The sequence below is a fragment of the Boleophthalmus pectinirostris genome, unplaced genomic scaffold, assembly GCF_026225935.1.
Source record: "Boleophthalmus pectinirostris isolate CB_2022bp ecotype Guang Dong unplaced genomic scaffold, ASM2622593v1 HiC_scaffold_15, whole genome shotgun sequence".
Classification (NCBI taxonomy): domain Eukaryota; kingdom Metazoa; phylum Chordata; class Actinopteri; order Gobiiformes; family Gobiidae; genus Boleophthalmus; species Boleophthalmus pectinirostris.
Genome location: NW_026571070.1, coordinates 34,005,726 through 34,026,480, shown reverse-complemented (window position 1 = coordinate 34,026,480; position 20,755 = coordinate 34,005,726). Strand labels below are relative to the sequence as shown.

The following is a 20,755-nucleotide window of genomic DNA, read 5'->3' as shown; positions in this document are numbered from 1 at the left end:
GTATTCTGATATAGAAGCTGATTTTCTAACTCGATACATCACAGTGCGCGACGCGGCGGCGAGAACGTCTCCTTCTCTTGGGCACAGCAGTTACCCGTGTGTTTCCCAAGAGAAGGGGGTGCCCGGAGGGAGGAGGGGGACCTTCCTGCTGAGAGAATGGGACGCTCGAGCTGGGACTTTCAAGTGGTGGTTCCTTGAGGTTCCTCTTTGAACCTCGTAGGTGGAAAAGCTCCATATATAAGAATGCCACTATTTAGCGTTTGTTTTTTGTGGAGGAACTTGATGGTGCGTCAGCCTTTTCCATATGCTCATTTATGTTTTTGCTATAACTATTCAAACTGAGACTATCTTACCTCCCTAATCTGTACTTTTGCCCCAAACAAAGCAGGCGTCAGGTAGAATCAGCCCCCCCCTCGTCGCTGAGGCACGGGGAGCTTAGCCACGCACCAGGGCTTCTCCTGACTCCGCCCCCAGCCCCCCTCCCTCGCCCCACTCTCCAGCCACTCTTAACAAGGTTGTTGGAAGAGGATAAGGCGTGTTAAATGAATAATTTACACACAAGAGCGCTTCTTATTTATTGAACAGGGCTGGATCTAAGTGAGCGGGCAGCTTGTGGCGCTCCAGACACCCTGTAGGATAAATGAGGGCTGTTTGTCGAGCGGGGCCGAGCGGGCCGAGCGAGCGGGCCGAGCGGGGCCGAGCGGGGCCCGAGCGGGGCCGAGCGGGGCCGAGCGAGCGGGGCCGAGCGGGGCCGAGGAGACGGGTGTTTTAGACCAGTGTGTGGAGAGGGATTTAGTACAATGTGGGGACCATGATCAGTACACACACAATCAGGTACCCATGACGTAAATTCTTATTAGATCAACAAAGACGGGCTATTACACTTCTATGGGACATTAACTGCTTACACATCACAAATTTACATCACCATGTTGCCTTTTATTGTCTTGAAAATGATGTATTTACTTATGACATCAGCATGTGCCCACTAATGAAGCCAGTGCACATCACATCAGGTTTGTGAAGTTGTAGTCTCTTGTTTTGTATCATGTTTTATGAAAAATCACTGCGTGGGAAGACTGACGTAGGAAAATGTAGGCTTGTGGTTGGAGCAGTGTATAGAATTCTTACATCTTACTAAGGATGGGCATTCGATGAAATTTTCTTAATTGATCGTCGGAAGAATTAACGATCGATTATCGATTAATCATTAATGTTTTTATATTAAAATGATCATCATTATTATTACTATCTGCACTAATCTGCATAAATAAATTCAACTTTACGACATATAAACCGTAACCACTCTAGAGCCACATTAATCCGTTTGACATTATAATGTGTTTAATTCAGTTTTGTTCAACTCTCACAGAAACAAAACTTAAAACCGCATCGCTAATTTGCATAAACTAAGCGAAGATAAAACTACAGCTCTTGTGTCGCTGATGTGGTTCAACTTCTGTCGAATTAAAAGACATGACTCAGGTGAATACAGGTTCAGTGTGACCAGATTTGCGTCTGTCAAAACCAGGACACCGTACGGGGGGAGGGAGGTGGGGACTCGTCATCGACATTGCGCGACTCTCACTTGGCAAAACTTTTTCCCACTGGACACAGAAACATATGTGCTGCTTTATACACTGTGCACATGGACTCACACTTGTCCCGAACGCAACGGAAAGCCTGGAATTTCTTGTACAAGTCATCGTTAAATCCACATTTGTGCTTCGGTACGTTGCAGACTCACCGACTGTTTCTGTTTGTGTCTCACTCCTCCTGATGCAGAGACACATGTACAGACCACAGTTTGGTGATGCTACACACAGCAACCTACATTCGGTTTGTCGATTAAAATTAACATAATCGATGAAATTCTTAATGATCAATTATCGATTAATCGACTAATCATGCCCATCCCTACAGCTTACCATAAGAAGGGTTTATATAGGGTTCGGAAAAGATCACTAAATTACTCAAACATGCATGGATGACATGTAAATCCCCTTCAGGCATGTTTTTGATGAGAGAAAAGGGTTATAACATTGTAGAAGGCTCTAAAAAGTAGAATATTGTGTAATACCCCTTCTTTAAACTGAGATATGATTTAGGATGAATGTGACAAAATCGTAGAGGACAGAAGGTGCATATACACTTCCAAAGTCATCAGAATTGGGACCAAACCTACAACTAAACCTGGACTAGACCAAACAGAACAAAGTCTACATCAACTTAAATGAGCTCAATTCTGGACCAAATCACAAGTGTCTTAAGAAAATGACACTGACTGTGATTGAGATTAGATTTACAAAAAGTCTGAAATCTGAACAGACAAACTACTGATCTAAGATACAGTTTTGTTTTGTTTTTCTGCAGAATAACCGGAGATTTTGTTGCTTGTGGAGGAAATAATGACACTTCAAAAACTGCAGCCTTTTCCATTTGCTGATTGATCCACTCAAAAATTTCAATTTGACTGTGACTAATGTTCCAGACCTAATGTAATGTCTTTATTATTGGATCAACGAGATGATTTAGGGTTCAGATGTGCATAGGGACAAGATCTCTTGAGAAGAAGTGCCAAGATTGTGTCCCTCTTCTGGTCCTGTGCACCCTTTTGGACCCCTGTCCCTCGTCCCACTTGTTTAGACAATGTCCCACATGAGATTTACAAGTGACATTTACATACATGGTAATAGAAATCGTTTTTGCATGTACTAACTTTTATGGTTAGCTGTTGCTGTTCCAATCTCTCAGTGTGTTACGATTTGACACTACAAATCTTTATTATCTATGAGCTTCAATTTTCCCAGCCCATCCCTTGTGTAATGTCAATTACATCTGTGGAAGAGTCGTAGACCACATTTACATGATGTTTTTTTATTCCCAATGAATTGTTCGGAATTAACTAGTTTGGAATGAAACTATTCTCCTTCGAGTTTCCAAAAAAATAAAAATTCCAAATTGAGGTTTACGTAGAAAATTGTGTTAAATCGCCTTTATTTAATTCTGCTGAAAGCCTGGGGTTAAGGAAGGTTCTGATTGGACAGAGACACCAACATGTTTATACAACATATCGACTGGAAGAAAACACACACTTCAGCAGCTACCGGCTTTTCTCTCATCTTGGTTTGTCGTTACGTCACGGACACAAACATGATCCAAACTTTTCCTGCAGTGGTTCTGATAATAATTGCACAGCAGCTGGAGAATTGTCTCATCACTCTTTACGTCTGTCAGCTGAGGAGGAGAAGGGAAGAGTGTCAGAGAAGGAGGAAGAAGACAAAGTGAGTGTGAGGCTGCTCTACCTCAGCCCACTCCCACATCCCGCTCACAAATCCAAAGAGACGTGGATCAAAGTCTGAAGCGACAATTGGTGGAGCCATCATCATGTTAGAAGGGCGACCCAAAGAGCATGCACTGAACGACCGCAATTATTTTTAAGAAGAATAAACATTTACATGATCCAGGAATTCATTTTTTCAGCTTTGAAATTTGTATAAACCACCCACTTACTTTGGAATTAAGTTAAATTCCGAATAATCATTTTCATTAATAATTAAGTGTTTACATGGTCTTTTTAAAGTGGAAATAAATTTTATTCAGAATTAAGGCTCTCGGATAAAAGTGGCAACTGTTACAAAAGTAGAATGCGGCAATAAATACAAAATAATATGAGAAGATTAATAAAAAAAAAATAAAAAAATAACAAATTGTGAAGAGAACAAATTGTGAATACATTTTGTCAAAATCTAATCTTGTCCTCATGGATCTGAAAGTCTCTAGTCTTTAGTCTTTTGTCCCATCTCTAGATCTGGGTTAAAGTAGGTCAAGGTTTTAGGTGTTTAGGTTAAGTTGGGATCAGCCTCCAAGAAATGAATGGAAGTCAATGTGAAGTCCCCTCGTGACGTGTAAACCCAGCGTGTGTGTGTCCGTGTGTGTGTGTGTCCAAGCGCAGAGAGGGTCTGTAGCACACACACATCACGCCCCTCTGTGTTCAGCGTGTCAGCAGACAGGTCACATGATGCACCCTCACCTTTAAAGGAGGAGCGAGGAGGAGCGAGGAAGAGGAGCGAAGAGGAGTGAGGAGGAGAGAAGGAGGAGCAAGGAGAAGTGAGGAGGAGCGAGGAGGAGGAGCGAGGAGGAGGAGTGAGGAGGAGAGAAGGAGGAGCAAGGAGGAGGAGCAAGGAGAAGTGAGGAGGAGCGAGGAGGAGGAGGAGCGAGGAGGAGGAGTGAGGAGGAGTGAGGAGGAGAGAAGGAGGAGCAAGGAGGAGGAGCAAGGAGAAGTGAGGAGGAGCGAGGAGGAGTGAGGCTGGACTTAGTGCTGCTCCGGAGTGTTCACACACTGGCCGCGTCTCATTTCTCTTTCCTCGCTTCCTTCTCCTTGACTCCTCTCCTCGATTCTGCTGGAAATGTGTGAGGAAGCTCCGCCCACAGAGGAGACAGAGGGAGGAGAGAGGATCTAAACTCCTCACTGAGACCAGTATAGTTTGCTTCTTTTCCCTGGTGTCTGCTCCTGAAGCCTCCCTCGGGTTTACTCCTTTATTCCGTGGTTTTCTTTGGGACGCAACTGACACATTTGATTGATTGATTGAGGAAGTAAGGAAAGAGAAATGAGACACAGCCACAGCACCTCAGACTCGGCTCTGGCACATTTTTTTTTGTGTCAGCTAAAATGTAATGAGTTTAAAATGTTGTGTAGATTGTAAATAGATGTAGAGTTTGATAAAAGGAGCAAATTGATGGTGATTTCTAGGACACTTTTTAAACTTAAGCCTGCAAAGTGAGGCTGGAGAAAGTTTGTTTAAATTTGATATTTTTTTGACTGATTTCAAGTTGTAGGTGGCAGTTTGTCCAAAAAGTTTGAACAGACAAGAACAGGAAGTGCTGCACTCAAATGTACCATTGCACTGGAGTGCACTCGTTCTGTTCTGTTGAAAATGAATCCATTCCTGCATAGTTTGAAATGTCAAAGAACAAAATGGTGCTTAGAGCTTCAAAAAGCAACTCCAAATGCATTCTTGTAGCAAATCAATACTAAGCAAACGTGTGCTTTGGTAATATTTTAATTGATGTGAAATTGTACTTATGTAATGTACAACCATATAGTCCAGAGGAGAGCAGAGGGAATTGTACTTTATGTGATACACTTCAGCCAAGTTTAAACATACCCTCTTGTTCAGTGTTGTTTTTTATTACTTTTTACATTTTATATACACACGTAACATCAGATACATGAAGCAAACTGTACAGAATGATGTAGCAAAGAAAACAGTGAAATAACACATAAAAATATTTTTGATATATTTTATTTTCTGTTCAGATCCACCCTTTGGTTTGTCCACAGCACTGCAAACCCTTGGCCTTCTCTCACTCATGATGAAGTCTTCTGAAGTGGTTTGGGTCACGGTTAAGAAATTCCAGAAGTGCAAACCAGGGTCAGAACAAAGGGCGACTGTTTTATTTTTAAAAAAATCTGAAACAAGTTTTGAGTTATTTTGAGTTGATTTTGTGTTTACTACATTGCAGATAAGTTTTATTGTCTCCCATGGGAGAAATTTGTCTTGGGGCAGAGGATCACATGCTCCAACACAAAGACAGAACAACACAACAACATAAGCGGCACACAAACATCCACCAGAGAACAGAAATAAATATGAGGCCAAGTCTGACCACGAGTGATGCAACAACAGGATCTTTAAGTCACTCTGTACAGGCTTTTCACTGTCTTATATTCTATTAATAACTGCACACTTCCTAAGCCTGTGTGCAGCTTTGGTTGCACATTCATTCATAGTTTTGATGTCTTCAGTAAGAAACATACTGTATAAAAAAGTAGCCTTCAGCTCCTGATGCTCACAGTTACAGGAGTGAATCTGGAGCCAGGCTCTATATTATGAACAGGATTTTCTGATGGACAAAATAGCAAAAAAAAAAACCCAAAAGAAACCCACACCATGATCATGTAAAGTCCGTGTATCATTCGTTTTTCAATATAAAACCAAAAGTAAGAAAACGAAAAAACAACTGGTTTCTTCATTATTTGTCTCCAAAACCAAAATGAAAAAATTGATAACGATTTGTTTTTTCAGTTTTCGATTATGTGTTTAAATGAATAATGGAAAAAACAGAAAACTTAAACTGCGATGCCGGACTTTTGCACTGCATACAGACCGGGACTGGACCAGACCGGGACTGAGACCGGGACTGAGACCGGGACTGAGACCGGGACTGAGACCGGGACTGAGACCGGGACTGAGACCGGGACTGAGACCGGGACTGAGACCGGGACCAAACCAGGGCTGAAAATGGTTTAGTCCTGATTTAGTCGTGATTCAGTCCTGGTTCAGTCCGTATGCGGTAGAACGATCGATCGATTTTCATTTTTATATAATAAGTATCATCATTATTAGTACTATTACTAATTTGCATAAATAAACTCAACTTTACAACATACATCACCACTCTAGAGCCACATCAGCCCGTTTGACATTAGAATGTGTTTATGTGTTTAATGCAGCTTTGCACAAGTAGAAATGAAACTAATTTGCATAAACTAAGCAAAGAAAAAAAAACAATGCTCTTGTGGCTGATGCAGTTCAGCTTCTGTCGGACTAAAGGACCCGACTCAGTGGAATATGAGTGTTCTCTCTGTGACAGAGGGATGTTGATGATGATGGTGAGTCTGTTCTGTGTGTGTCACGATGTTTTCAAAGATCGTACGTGTGCAGGTTTAGGGCAGCTCTTTATGTTGTAGTAACCGGGATACTGCATTTACATGCACCATGACGAAACCAGGATACAGATGTGCATGTAAACACACTCACTGAGAGGTACAGTGTCTCCAAGGAGCCAGAGCCCAAACATGGGACTATGAGGCCGCAATTCCAGTGTTTGTGTCAGACGTAGCTTCATATCTACGTACAGAATCCTACATTCGGTTTGTGGATTAGAAACTAGAAAAGCAGTCAGAGAGCGCAGACCTCCGCCAAGGACTACCCCCTTTTTTTATATAAATTGCGATAAAATCAGTCTTCTGGATCAGATCCGGATCAGCCTTTGGAATATGAAAGATGATCCCATTGTCCATCCCTGAGTCAAATTTCATGGGGTTTGGTCAATAATTAACCAAGATATTGAGAAACAAAATTTTTGGCCCCATTTACCACAATGTTAACTAAAATTTCAAAGTGATCCAGAATCCAGGATTTCTTCCAGATCACCCCCAAAATGAAATCAGTTCTTCCTTTACACATTTCCAACAAATCCTGAAAATTTCATCAAAATCGGTCCATAACTTTTTGAGTTATGTTGCTAACAGACAAACAAACAAACAAACAAACAAACAGACAAACGCCGGCAAAAACATAACCTCCTTGGCGGAGGTAATGAGTGTAATCGATGAAATTCTTAATGATCAAACATGGATTAGTTGACTAATCATGTCCATCCGCAGTAGTTACTTTAGTTCACCTTGCTCATCTGAATGTGTGTGTGTTGCAGGGGGAGCGTGGACGGGACAGGACCGCACCGACCGAGGAGGAGCCCTGGAGCAGCTAAGAGTCATCCAAACGGTAAACCCCTCCTTCTTCCTCTCACTCCTTCCTCCTCCTTCTCATCTTTTACATACACCACTTTGGCCTAAACAACAAGCGCTTCACCAATCCAACCGCTCCTGTGCCCAATCCTTCCAATCCCTGATCTGGCTGTCGGTGGAGCCAGCATATCGGAGCGCTACATCGGTGCAGATCCCAGGAGGGCCAAATCCCCCGGCGTCCATTGACCTCATTATAAAAATAGCTCATCTGTGGAACCATCATCGCGCCAGCCCTGTCTCCTCCGTATCATCTCATCTGGTTCGCTACCTTGTCTGTAAGATTTAAGCGTGAGATTAAGAGATTAGGCCGGTCCCGGTGCTGGTGAGGGTCTCCTGTGCACCTGTCAGCACCAATCCAGCACCAATCCAGCACCAATCCAGGCCTAATCCAGGATCATATACAGAGGTTTAATCGGCACACATCTCCGGATAACCTTAAAGATGGTGTTTACGTGCGCTGTTTGACATGTAGGGCGTACAGGAGGCTCCGGGCTGACATGTGTCAAAGTGGGGCAGCAGGTCAGATTTAAGGATGGGATGCGGATTAGATGTTGAAATATTTGGAGTTCCTTGTGGCCTTGTAATATTCAAACTTGATTTTTTGATACTACGGAACAGACTTGATTTTCAATACTGATTCAAATACTACATTGATAAAATAATAATAATTAATAACAATAGAATGTGATTTTCAGCATTTAATGGTAGTATTTTCTTTTCTATTCCCATGTGTTTTATATGTGTGTGATCATCAGTGGTGCAGTAGGTTCATAGTGTCCATGTGTGTATACTGGTCTATGTGCTCTTCTACTTGTTCTGATGCAGCTCAACATCATTCTGAAACCTGTTCAAATCTAGTTTTGATATTAATTTTAGTATCGATTAGTATCTGATGTTCAATACTTTTGACAATTCTAGTTCCTAGTACAATTTTTCCTAAACTTCTCCTGTATTGTTATATATTCTCACAATCTGAGTTGACAACACAATTTAAATCCTCAGAGTTTTTCAAATTCTGGCTAATGGTTTGACAATATGCACAGGAATAGTACCTGTGTAAATATTTGTTATAGTTTGTGAAAAAAAATGGAAAAGTTTTAAATTACAGTCGTTGGCACTGAGCTGTACAAAAGACACCCCGCCCCCCGCCCCCCCGCCCCCCGCGTCATCAATACACAAAACTGTAATTCTTCTAAAGAGACACTTAACACTGTAAATGGTCACATTTTTCTGTAGCGCTTTTCCAACTTCAAGGCTCAAAGCACTTTACATTAAGGAACCACTTAACCATTCACACACACACTCACACACCAGTGTACGCAGACACTGGGGGCAAAGTGCGTTAAGGGTCTTGCCAAAGGACACAACGACAACATTCATGTGTGGGAGCTGGATTCACACCAGCCAACCTGTTGGTCGGTGGATTTGAAGCTCAACCAATGATGTTTATGTTGAGAGCGAGATTCGAAATTGTAAATCAGATGAGCTTAGGCCCTTTAAGTGTATTAAAGGTTACAGGTCAAGTATGATTGACAGGTAATTGTTATGGAGTTATCCTTACACAGGTCATATCTGCTGTCCACAACCAGAAAGTACAAGTTTAAACTACACAAACATTATGTAACGAGAGAAAACCAGACAAGATCTTGATTGTACTCTTAAATACAATTGTTAGCTACACTGTTGTGAAATTTGTCCTCTAAAATTCAAGTTAATGCATCTGATATAAAAATGTATTGAACAGATACATATGTACTCTAGTTTATGAAACTGTTGACCTTTTTTCTGTACCATTTTTGGTTCTAAAGTTCCATATGTTTTAAACAGACCATGTATGAAACATGGAACAAAAATTATTTCCCAAATTTCAAAGACCTGCAAATCATGTCAATAAATGTTTGTATTTCATCATATCTTGTTATTCCATCTTTGAACTGTTGATGAAGGGACAGGATTTTTCAAAAAAAAATTATTTAAAATGATAAAAATTAGCTTGGAAGGACTGACATATTTTATAGAAATAGTTTCCTTTCATTTTGAAGTAATATTAAAGTTTTCAAAAGAAAAAAACAACAATGATGTAAAATCCTGCACCTTCTACTTGTTTGAACAATTTTCCCTCCGTTACTTTTCCCTCCGTTACCATGACCTTTCTTAATAAAAAATCTCATGAGTCAAAAAGTAAGAGGTTTTTCAACCTAATCTTGTACCATATGGTAGAAAACTATATGAAGCAAATATTCAAACCAGTTTGTTAAGGATATGGAAGTGAGAACCAAGAGTTATCACTGTTTGGATTTATTGCCCAAAAAGTGCTGCATATTTCATTCCCTCCGTTACCGACATGAGTTTTTACATTTTTTGTCTTGAACTTGAAAGAATATCACAGGTTTAACTTGACCCTGTTGGAGTGTAACTCTTTCCTACATTCTGATACTTTACTTATTTCAATAGTGTCTCTAGTTTCTGAATAAGAGACATTTGAATGTCAAAAATCTGCCCCTGTTTCCCTCCGTTACCACTTGACCGGACCCACATGTACTTTCTGACACTTCTCTTTTTGTACTTTTCCTTTGCAACACTGCAATCATCCTTTTGTAAAACAAAGACTTGTATATATTGATCAGCAATGTCCAGTCCCACTAAAAGAGTAGGTGGAGCTTAGGGACAACTTTTTCAACCCTCAATAATTGATTTTCTCCGTCACACTTAAACTCGAGCCGCTCTCTGCATGTGCTGTAAAAACTCATTTGCTTTTGCTCAGCTCAGGTCTATTATTTAGAATGCAGCACACAGTGACTCCTGGGGGATTCACAGCAGTGGAGCAGTTTACACAAGGAAGAGACACATTTAAATGTGTAAATAAAACCAAAATTGAGGCGTTACATTAGTTGTAAAACAGGTCTACAACAGAGAGAGCTGAAGCTGTACAAGTGTGACCCGTACCTCAGCCTGAAGGGAGAATTGCTGGTCTTATTTAAAATGATTTGTTATTCACGACACTGAAATAAATGAAAGTTGCTTGAATTAGGAATATTAAATAAAATGTTATTTGAGCAGTCAAGGAAAAGTTCAAGAAGTTCAATCTATGTGGAAATCAAAATGGACTCAAATCAAGATCAAATTCTTAATTTAAGGCATCTTTTAAACTTCAATATTATTTTTCCAGTGCATGACGTCTTTAAGATTTATTTTGGCCCCTAATTGCATTTCGACCCCTGCCTCATGTTACCAACTGGTTACTTTGGCAGTGGACAGTTCCAGTGGTCAGCTTTTTGGTACATCGATCCCTTGGCTTTTATATGACAGCTCGTTGTGGAGTGTGTTTGTGTTGGTTTTAGTTTGTTCTTTGTCTGTAGCCCTGACCTCCTCCTCTTCATCACATGTGTCCCTGATAGGACCTTCTCTGGTGAGCTCCCACAGGCTGCACGCTCTTCTGACCTGTTTTTACTGACTGCATGTTCTTGTGTTTTGGTCCCTGTCTGTTTGATCTGCTCCTGTCGTCATGAGGAGCTCTCCTGAGTGTTGAGTGAGTCGTGTTCCAGATTATTTCTGACTCTTATGGAGAAGGAATGTCCATAAAGTAACTTGTAGATCTTCTCCAGACCTGCTGTCATCGTCTGAAGGTTGACTTGCAGCCACTTTCACTTTCTCTTGCTTTCGGGAGGGCAACATTGTTCCTCAGTTGAATGTTGTTTTGGAGCCTTTGCTCGTCTCTGTGAATCATCCTCAGTGGTAAAAATGAGAGTGTGAGTCGGGCTGAATGTTTCTGTCTGAGCCAAGCCTGCGTCTGACAGAGCAGTGATCGTATCCAACCAAAGCCCGACAAGCATTAATATATTTGTGTTCAAACCCGACACAATTAAAATCACACTATTTCCACAGACCTAATGACACACAGAGGATATTGTTTGTGTTCCTCTAACAGACACAGAAACACAAGATACAAACTCAGGATACAGCAAAAATAATGATAAGACTTTATTCCTCACCTCTCAAAAAATGGTCATTTTAAAGTACAGTATCTCATCCATAGAAATTGTCTTCCACAAATAATGACATCCAGTCCACAGAACTGCTCTGTGAATCCAGTAGAAAAGTAAAAAGGTGACTGGAAACAGCAGATGCGCTCATGTGTCCAAGTCAGACCTGAGCCCGAACATAAGTTCTAAATATTTGTCTGAAGCCGTTGAACTTCAGTGGGGTTTCCATGCTTTAGTCCAGATGCCCTTCCTGACTCAGTTCATGTGGTTGGGGCAGTTTGACTTACCTCTGGTAAAATGTGTTTTGGGATTTCTTCCTGTAGACACAGCATCTTAAAATGTAAACAAATGTAAGATTTTAAAGATAAATTGGAAGTATAAACTATGTTATTTAGTTCCTACAGGCAGCAGTGGCATTTGCATAAAGTCTCATAACAAAGAACAGTGTTTAAACAAACCTCGTGTCTCTTAATGAGAGTTTCAGTAAATACACAGATCCTCTACACCAGGGCTGGGTAATTATGTTTTCCATGACGCCACATGAGAAACAGAAAATATTGTGGATAATATTAATTATATTCCATTCTAGAAAGCAGTAAATAACATTGTTTTGATAAGTTGGTCAGACTCATAACTTATGTTATAACTAAGCAATGAAAAAATTAGGTTTCTTTATAAAAAAAATCATTAAAAAAACAAAACACTTCTAAAATAAAAGAAATGTCACTTGAGTCGTTAACGACGTTAACTTGAACGGTGAATCGTGACATGACATAGATTGGTCTGTTAGTGTTTTGAAACATTTTGATGTTGACAGTATTTGATTTTCAAGGTGTTGTTTTGTGGTGTGATTTCAGATTTAGTTCTCACTTAAATATGGTCAAATAAAGTACTAGATTTATATAGTGACTTCCAGAACACTTCTAAAATAAAAGCAGTGCAGCTTTCGTCCGTGTGTGAGATAAAATTATAATATGTTTATTTTGTAATTTAAAATGAGCTTAAAGGGAAAAGGACCGTATGTGACCTGGAGCTGCACAACGCCCAGGTCTGATCTACAGTGTTCTTTAACAGAGCAGAAGCATGTTTAGACAGTCACCTTTACTACAGTCACTTTATAATACTTGAGTATGTACTCTGCCCATCAGAAGTGTGGACACACCCTCTCAGTCAATGTTTATTTTATCTATATTTTTATAATGTTACAATGTCTGAATTTTGCTTCATACAAAGTTGTTCTGTGGTTATTCACAGGATAATTAACAGCTCCATAACACATCTGGATCAGTTTTATTTCTGTTTAAAGGAAAAACTGTTTTCAGTCTCTGCTCTGGTATTTGTCGATATTGGGTTTCAGCAGATCTTTAAAGGTGCACTCAGTAACTTTTCTGGTGAACAGTCCACCACCTACTTGACTAGTGTAAATTATATTATCATTTAGTTGAAATATCTCTATGGAGATACAAGCAGCTACATCAGCAGGTCAAGTTACAGGTCAGATCTGTGGTGAAGTGGGCCCGTTCTCAGTGATAATGCATGCTTCTGTGGAAGTTCTGAGAAGTAAAACTCCTATAATTGAATAAATGCAGTATGTATATTTGTTTAATCCAAGGGGCCATATCCAACCTATTTTGATCTCAAAGGGGCCGGATCAGAAAACTCATGTCATATGAATTCCAAAACCAGCAATAAGGTCAAATATTTGTGCAGAGAAACACAAATCTATTACAGAAATATTTTTTAATTGATGAACTCTTTCTTTTACAGAATATTATAATATTATGAACAACCTGAAACTTTAAGAAAATACAATTTCAACACAATGTTTTAACATGAACTTATATGTAAATAGAAATAAGTCCATTTTTCTTGTAAAATCCTGCACTCGGCTCCACTTTTCTCATGTTGGACATTTTTCTGATGAGGGTGTCACGGTCAACAGTCAAAACGATCGTCCTTTAAGAGCGTTTGGAAAGAGACAAGTCTTCATTTGTGCTGCTCTGGTGGGAGGGGCCACGTACAGAGACACTGATATGCTAAACACTGCCCAAAATTACCAATATTTTAATAGAAAATATAATTCAAATAGTTTAGTAGAAAATCAGCTGAGGGCCAGATTAAAGGTCTTGGAGTGCCGGATCTGGCCCCTGGGCCGTATGTTTGACACCCCTGGTTTAATCTCATCCTGTAGAACATCTCAGGCAAATCAATAACAGATAACACAGTGCAGCTTTAAAGTCAAATTATCAAAGTTGGCCTGGGATCTGAAAAAGCTGGCTGGTTGCATTCCTAGTACCTGTACTTTTCCTTGAGTACATTTTTGATCCTCACTGAAGTTTGTCGTGTCTGAAGCGTCACCTGCTTTCACTTGTGTTCAAAGCTCCTGAGCTGGATCTCCTGCTGCTCTGCTCGCCGTCCTTCGTGTTTGCGTGCGCGAGGTACCCTTGGGTGAGCGTGTACCTCCTCCACCTCTTCCTCTCCACCTCTTCCTCGTCTCCTCCTCTCCTCCCTGCCTGCGCTCTCCTCTCCGGGCCCGTCACGTCCCTGAACCCCGCGCTAATTAGCATCCGCACGCTACGCTGTTTATTTACCCAGGTACCAGCGCGAGGAAGAAAGGCCGGGCTGATTGGGGGTATCAAAGCACCAGGAGACGGCGAGATGGCTCTGACACGGGGGGTAACGAGAGGCGCCAAGTCAGGGAGAAGTTACCCGCCTCCTCCAGCGTTTCATCTAACACACTAAAATTAGCAAGAAGGCATCTCCCTCCCTCCCTCCATCGCTCCCTCCATCCATCCTTCCATCCGTCGCCTTGTCTCGTTTCCGTCTGAGGCCCATTACAGTTCCCCCGTGAGAGGAGATGATGAAGGGGCAGGTGCTTCCTCAGTTTCCCTGACAGTGTTTGGATGGGAGGATGAGGAGGCTGATCTGTGCTTAAATAAACATGAAGAAAATGCGTTAACTCGAACGGAGAATCGTGACGTGACATAGATTCTTCTGTTAGCGTTTTGAAACTTTTTGACCTTGACAGTATTTGATTTTTAAGGTGTAGTTTTGTAAAGTGATTTCAGGTTTAGTTCACTCAAGTATGGTCAAAGAAAGTGTTGGATTTACCTAGTGACTGTCAGTGTTTTGTTTCAGTGACACATTTGTATTTGTTCATTTATTTCATTCATAAAGTATAAAAAGACATCGACAGTGTCACAACATCAGACACACAAGAAATGAATGAAAAGGAGCAGAAAGAAGAGAAATCTTATGTTATCTGCCCCCCTTTCCCCTTTTCAAGACAAAACATCAACACTGATGGTCACTAAACATTTCAAATCAGTTCAGGCACAATTACTGATCAGTTGCAAACAGAAATCTTCACTTTTATACACAACAACTTTGTTTTCTTTTTCATACAAACACACTGCATTCGATTTTATGTATTTTTTAAATGTCATTCATTGTACTTGATTCTTTTATTTCTTTGTCAAGACTGTTCCATAAGTGAACTCCTTTCACTGTGATGCTTCGCTCCATAACCTTGGTTCTGAATCAGTTTTTTTTTTTTTTAAACATGTAGGTTTCTTTTAAATTGTAGTGGTTTGTTCTCATCTCACTCTTTGAATGTTTACACGTGACACTCTGCACTTTGCTTTATACATGATTTTGAGGACACTTAAGTCAACACTATCCTGCATTTTCAACACTTTAAGTTGAACAAATATTGGGTTGGGTGGCTCTCTACAATGACACAATACAATGTAAAATAAATCAAGGTTGTAGGTAAGTTTTACATGGTGAGACAAAGGAGCTCATTGGTCACCAGTCCTTTAGTGCTTCTCATAAATTCATGGTGAAAGAAACAAGTCAGCTGACTTCCATATTAGAAAAATAACTGTAAACGTCAGCGTCAATGTGACACATGCTGTCCTCCCCTCGAGTGAGATTAAAATTTATATATATATTTCTTTTATTTGTACAAAATGGCAGCGCTGCCTAATCCTACTTGGATCACCGATTCAGAAAATAAAATTTGAGTAAAACATCACAGTGGGCGAGTACCGGGGTAGATTGGAACTTTCTCAGGGCCAATCTAATTTCTTCTTTCTAACCCTTCCCCTTGCCCCTTGAACCTGAGCAACAGGGGGTAGGGGTTGAAAGTAAACCTGTACGAATTGGGACACTCTTCAACAATCACATACGTCATCAGTCGTCTCCACCAACTTTTACATAAGCAGACGAACGTAAGCGACGAGCTTTTGCCAGAAATCCAACATGCCATCTACAACTTGTGAACTTCTTTGGTCTCTGTGGTCGTGTCAGCAGCCATCTTGCCACTGATTCGCAAGGCAATCTGGGAAATTGCTCATACCCCTCCGTTTGGAGTGTGCCTCTGAAAAATCTTCGTTTGGAGGGTATATAGCCCTATCACTTTCCTCTACCCCTCTGCCATAACAGTAACTAGGACATCCCCACCCCTACACGTGAACGTGCAAAACAGAGAGGTAGAGGAAAGTAGCAGAGCCAAGGGGTGTAATGGCATTCAGCCTTTGACGTAGACTTAGAAACTTTATTGATGCACAAGGGAAATGATTTGGACCCAGTAACTCACACATCACAATATAATATAATGACAAAGAGAAAAAATATAAAAGGTAATAGTAAAGTTTAAATAAGTAGCAAAAAGAGACACGTCATATAAGACATAATTATATAAATGTAAATCAAAATAAAATGGAAAAATGAGTAATAAAATCTAAAATCTCAGCTTTATACAAGAGGAACAATGACGTCTCAAGAGAAGGAGAATAGAGATCCCTCACACATGCACGAATCATTACATACAACTGAAGGGAAACAACTAGAACATGGGTAAAAGCTTTGAAATGTCTTTGCAAATTGCTAATTATACGTCTACATCGGTTTGACTTTTCTTAGTCATATCCATCTAAATGTTCTATAGTGACAGGCTGAAGCTTAAACACTTAACTCCAATTAACTGCTTTTGTTTACTTGTGTTTTGAGGAGTTGTCACCAGGTCGCCCCATCACCTTAATTTCCCGGCAGCTCTGAGCAGACCGGTGAGCTGAAGAGCACAGAGTGGCAGGGGCTGTGCTGCCGTGAGTGTTTTAGCACACATAATTGCAGTACCTGGCACTCCGCTCTGCCCTGTCCCCCTGCACTGCCCATCTCTGTAATATACACCAATTAACCTGAGCTTAGAGAGCGCTCTGATGGCTCACCTCACAGCCTGCTCCTCTGAGCCTGTGACTGAACGTGGACTCGCTCATTACCGCGCCGCCCTGCCTTTCATTTGACCAGGTTACATTTCCTGCCTTTATACCACGCCACTCGTGCTGGAGGAGACATGGAGCTGTGTATGTTACTCTTCTGAAATGCACAGGTTATGGCACATATCAGGCAAAGCTGCATTGTGCTTTTAAATCACTTCAAGGGCCATGTTATGTTTTCTGATCTATGTTTATAATGTTGTTTCCTCTTCAAAAACAGACCTGGATCACACAAATCCTACATATTTAGTCTGAATATTCCTCTCAAACAGAAAACACTATACCTTGTTCCACCTTATGATGTCATGTGGTGATCCAGGAACTGCCTCACTCTGTTTTTAACTCCATACATCAGGCATGTCCAAACTATGGCCCGTGGGCCAAATGTGGCCCTCAGACAAATTTTTCTTGTCCCTCAGGCTTCCAGGTGAATTGACCCAAATTACCTTGCATCAATTAAAATTTAATTTTTTACTGCAAGTTTAATGAAAATCTGCCTTGATAAAGCTCATATGTAATATTTAGTGTGTGGTTTTGAGGATCTTAGCATGAATAAAGACTGATGGCTCATTTTAACGTGTTAAACATGCACATATTTCAATTATTCTCTGTACTGAGCTCCAGTCTACAGCCCTCGATCAGCCCTCTGCTTCATCTGTGTTTAGATATGTGGCTCCTTGATGAAAGAAGTTTGGACACCCCTGCCACACACCTTCACTAGAATCATTTGGATAATTTCACCCCTAGAATCTCTGCTAAACAAAATGTAACCTGAAAACCATGGCTACATGGATGGAACAGAACTTTTTGAGCTTTGGAGTTGTAGACAGACTAATAGTGCAGCATTACTCATTGTTGTGTTTTGTTTCCTTACATGTGTGAATGAAACAAAACACAACAAAAGTATGTTTTTGATGAGGTAACAACATTCTAACATGGCTTAAAGCTCACAAGAGTCAGTTTTCCTTAAGTAAAAATATTTTAACATTTATTGACACTGTCCTACATTAGAATGCTGCTACAAAATTCAAATGGCAGTGAATATAACAAAATTGACTAATGGTTTGATATAGAAAATGCGCTTGAGTGTATTTATTCCTTTGTATCGAAATCAAGTTTGAAATTTGAGTATTATGACAACACTGTGCGGTTTACTTGATATTCTATGTAAGGATAAAAGATGGTGACACATCCTGCCTTCATCGCCGACACTGTAAAAATGCAGACGTGAGTTCAGGCCACTTGCTGTTTCTCTCTCGTCACACTTCCTCCCAGCACAAGTGACTGTGCTCTGCTCCGGAGCCTGTGCCAGAGGAGCCCAGATGAGTGGCTTTTGAATCACACTGAACAAACACGCCCAGCCTAACCAATCATGACAGGCTGAGGAGCAGAGCGCCCATCACCGCTGAGGTCAGAGGATGCACCGATACCCATACTGGTATTGAATCACAGTATTGATCCATAAAAAAATGCTGGATCGGGTATCTGGATCAGGTATTGGCTCCCAAAAGCTGGTTCTGCTGATATCCTGGTATATAAATTGGTGTAATAAGACTATAGAGCACAGGTGTCAAACATAAGGCCCGGGGGCCAGATCCGGTCCTCCAAGACCTTTAATCTGGCCCTCGGCTGATTTTCTACTAAAATATTTTAATCATATTTTCTATTAAAATATTGGTAATTTTCTGTTCCGCTTATCATAGCTGTGTCTCTCATGTCTCTGTACGTGGCCCCTCCCACCAGAGCAGCACAAATGAAGACTTGTCTCTTTCCAAATGCTCTTAAAAGATGATTGTTTTGACTGTTGACTGTGACACCCTCATCAGCAAAATGTCTAACAGGAGAAAAGTGGAGCTGAGTGCAGGATTTTCCAAGAAAAATGGACTTATTCCTGTTTGCATTCAAGTTCATGTGTTGAAAACATTGTGTTGAAATTGCATTTTTTTTCATAATATTATAATATTTTGTAAAAGAAAGAGTTCATTAATTAAAAAAGATTTCTGAAATAGATTTGCATTTCTCTGCACAAATATTTTAACTTATTGCTGTTTTTGGGGTTTATATGCCATGAGTTTTCTGATCCGGCCCCTTTAGGATCAAAGTAGGTTGGATACGACCCCTGGACCAAAATGAGTTTGACACCTCTGCTATAGAGGCTTTGCACCGTCACGTGACCCCTATAGCAACGGTACCTACGCCGCCATGACACTGGGCACACTATGTCATTGACTTCAGCAGCATCGGAGAAACATGGGCAGGTTTTGTTGTGTATTTGGTTGTTCTAGACGCTCTGAAAGGGATAAAACGATTCGTTTCTTCACTGTTCCTCTGGAAATGACTCATCAGGAGCTCAAACAAGGGAATTATCGGAAAAAAGATGTGGATTATGGCTAGAGAACATAAACCACGAAGAGATTTCCAATGGTACCATCAAGACAGACTCATGTCACTTTCATCAAGGTATTTGCTATTTAAATTGTTTCATAGTTTATTTAATGAGAGAAGCACATTTACTGAACTAAAATGTAAAAAGAAAACATTTGCAGTGTGAGTGGCAGTAGAAACTGTATCTTTCAGCACATATAAACATGTCACTCGTCATAGGACCCATGTTTTCTTTATTGTCTTGTTTATCCACAACTGTGTCTTCTAGAATGAATCAATTTTTGTGAGTGGATCTTTCTAACGTTCGCGAGGATCTTTTCATGGCCGATTCTTTCGAAGTTCGGCTCACAGACTCTTCGACTCGTGTGCCATGTTGATCACAGGAGCCCAGTGTGGGTTTGTTGAATCGTAAACTAGTGCAGGTTTTCCTGGATAAATTTATGAAATTTTGGTTAAGTAAATGTGCTTCTTTCATTAAATAAGCTATGAAACAATTTAAATAGCAAATACCTTGATAAAACTTCAGGTGTCTTGATGGTAAATCTCTTCGTGGTTTATGTCTCTAGCCATAATCTGCGTCTTTTTTTCGATAGTTCCCTTGTTTGATCCTGATGAGTCATTTCCAGAGGAACAGTGAAGAAACGAATCGTTTTATCCTTTTCAGAGCGTCTAGAACAACCAAATACACAACAAAACCTGCCCATGTTTCTCCGATGCTGCTGAAGTCAATGACATAGTGTGCCCAGTGTCATGGCGGCGTAGGTACCGTTGCTATAGGGGTCACATGACGGTGCAAAGCCTCTATTTACTGGTTGTAGGTGTTCGAGTTAGTCTCATAATATTTGAGTTTCTTATAAAAAGTTGTTCTGTAGTTACTTGAGGGATAATAACAACTACATAACATATTTGGCATATGTACAAACTGAAAAAGCTGGATCGTGCGTCCCTGCTGGAGTCCATGTTGCCATTACGCTCTCATGTATCACCTCCCTGCAGCCCAACCCTCTGCCCACAACCGGCCCCTCTCCCACAGCTGGCCCCTACCCCTCCTGCTCCTGCTCTCTCCTCCAGCTCCACGCTTTAGTGCTGTTTGACCTATTCCCCAGGTCCAAATGTCAGAGCAGGGAAAGGTCAGGTAAAGGTTTGGGGCATGGAGGCCTGGCTGGTCGTGTGAACGTGAGGGTGAGGAGGAGGAGGAGGGGGTGGGGGTGCAGAGGCCTGGCTGGTCTTGTGAGCGTGAGGGTGAGAGGGGCTTTCACAGCTGTACGGGGGCGGAGGTGGGGGTGGGGGTGTGGAAGGCGGCTCTGTCACCTCCGCTGCTCGTGTTCGCCTCTCTGCTCCAGCCCTCAGCCATGACATCTGTGAGAGTGTTCATGTGTGTTTAACCCTCTTCTAAGCACCAAGGTCACTTTTCTCTTTGACCCATCCTTCAACTAGGCCTGTCACCACACAAATATTCCAACTTGTACGTCGATACTAAAGAATGGACTTGATACTCAATACTGATTTCAATA

The 20,755-nt window shown here is 40.9% G+C and overlaps 1 protein-coding gene across 2 annotated transcripts in view; it reads left to right on the top strand.

Annotated features, from left to right (window-relative positions):
• znf438 (zinc finger protein 438) overlaps positions 1-20,755 on the top strand; it is a 121,445-nt gene that overhangs the window by 66,085 nt on the left and 34,605 nt on the right. For both annotated transcript variants that reach the window (XM_020940741.2, XM_055151102.1), the window contains one exon: positions 7,501-7,571. The gene's annotated coding sequence lies outside the window, so the exon portion shown is untranslated. The remainder of the gene's footprint in view (positions 1-7,500; positions 7,572-20,755) is intronic.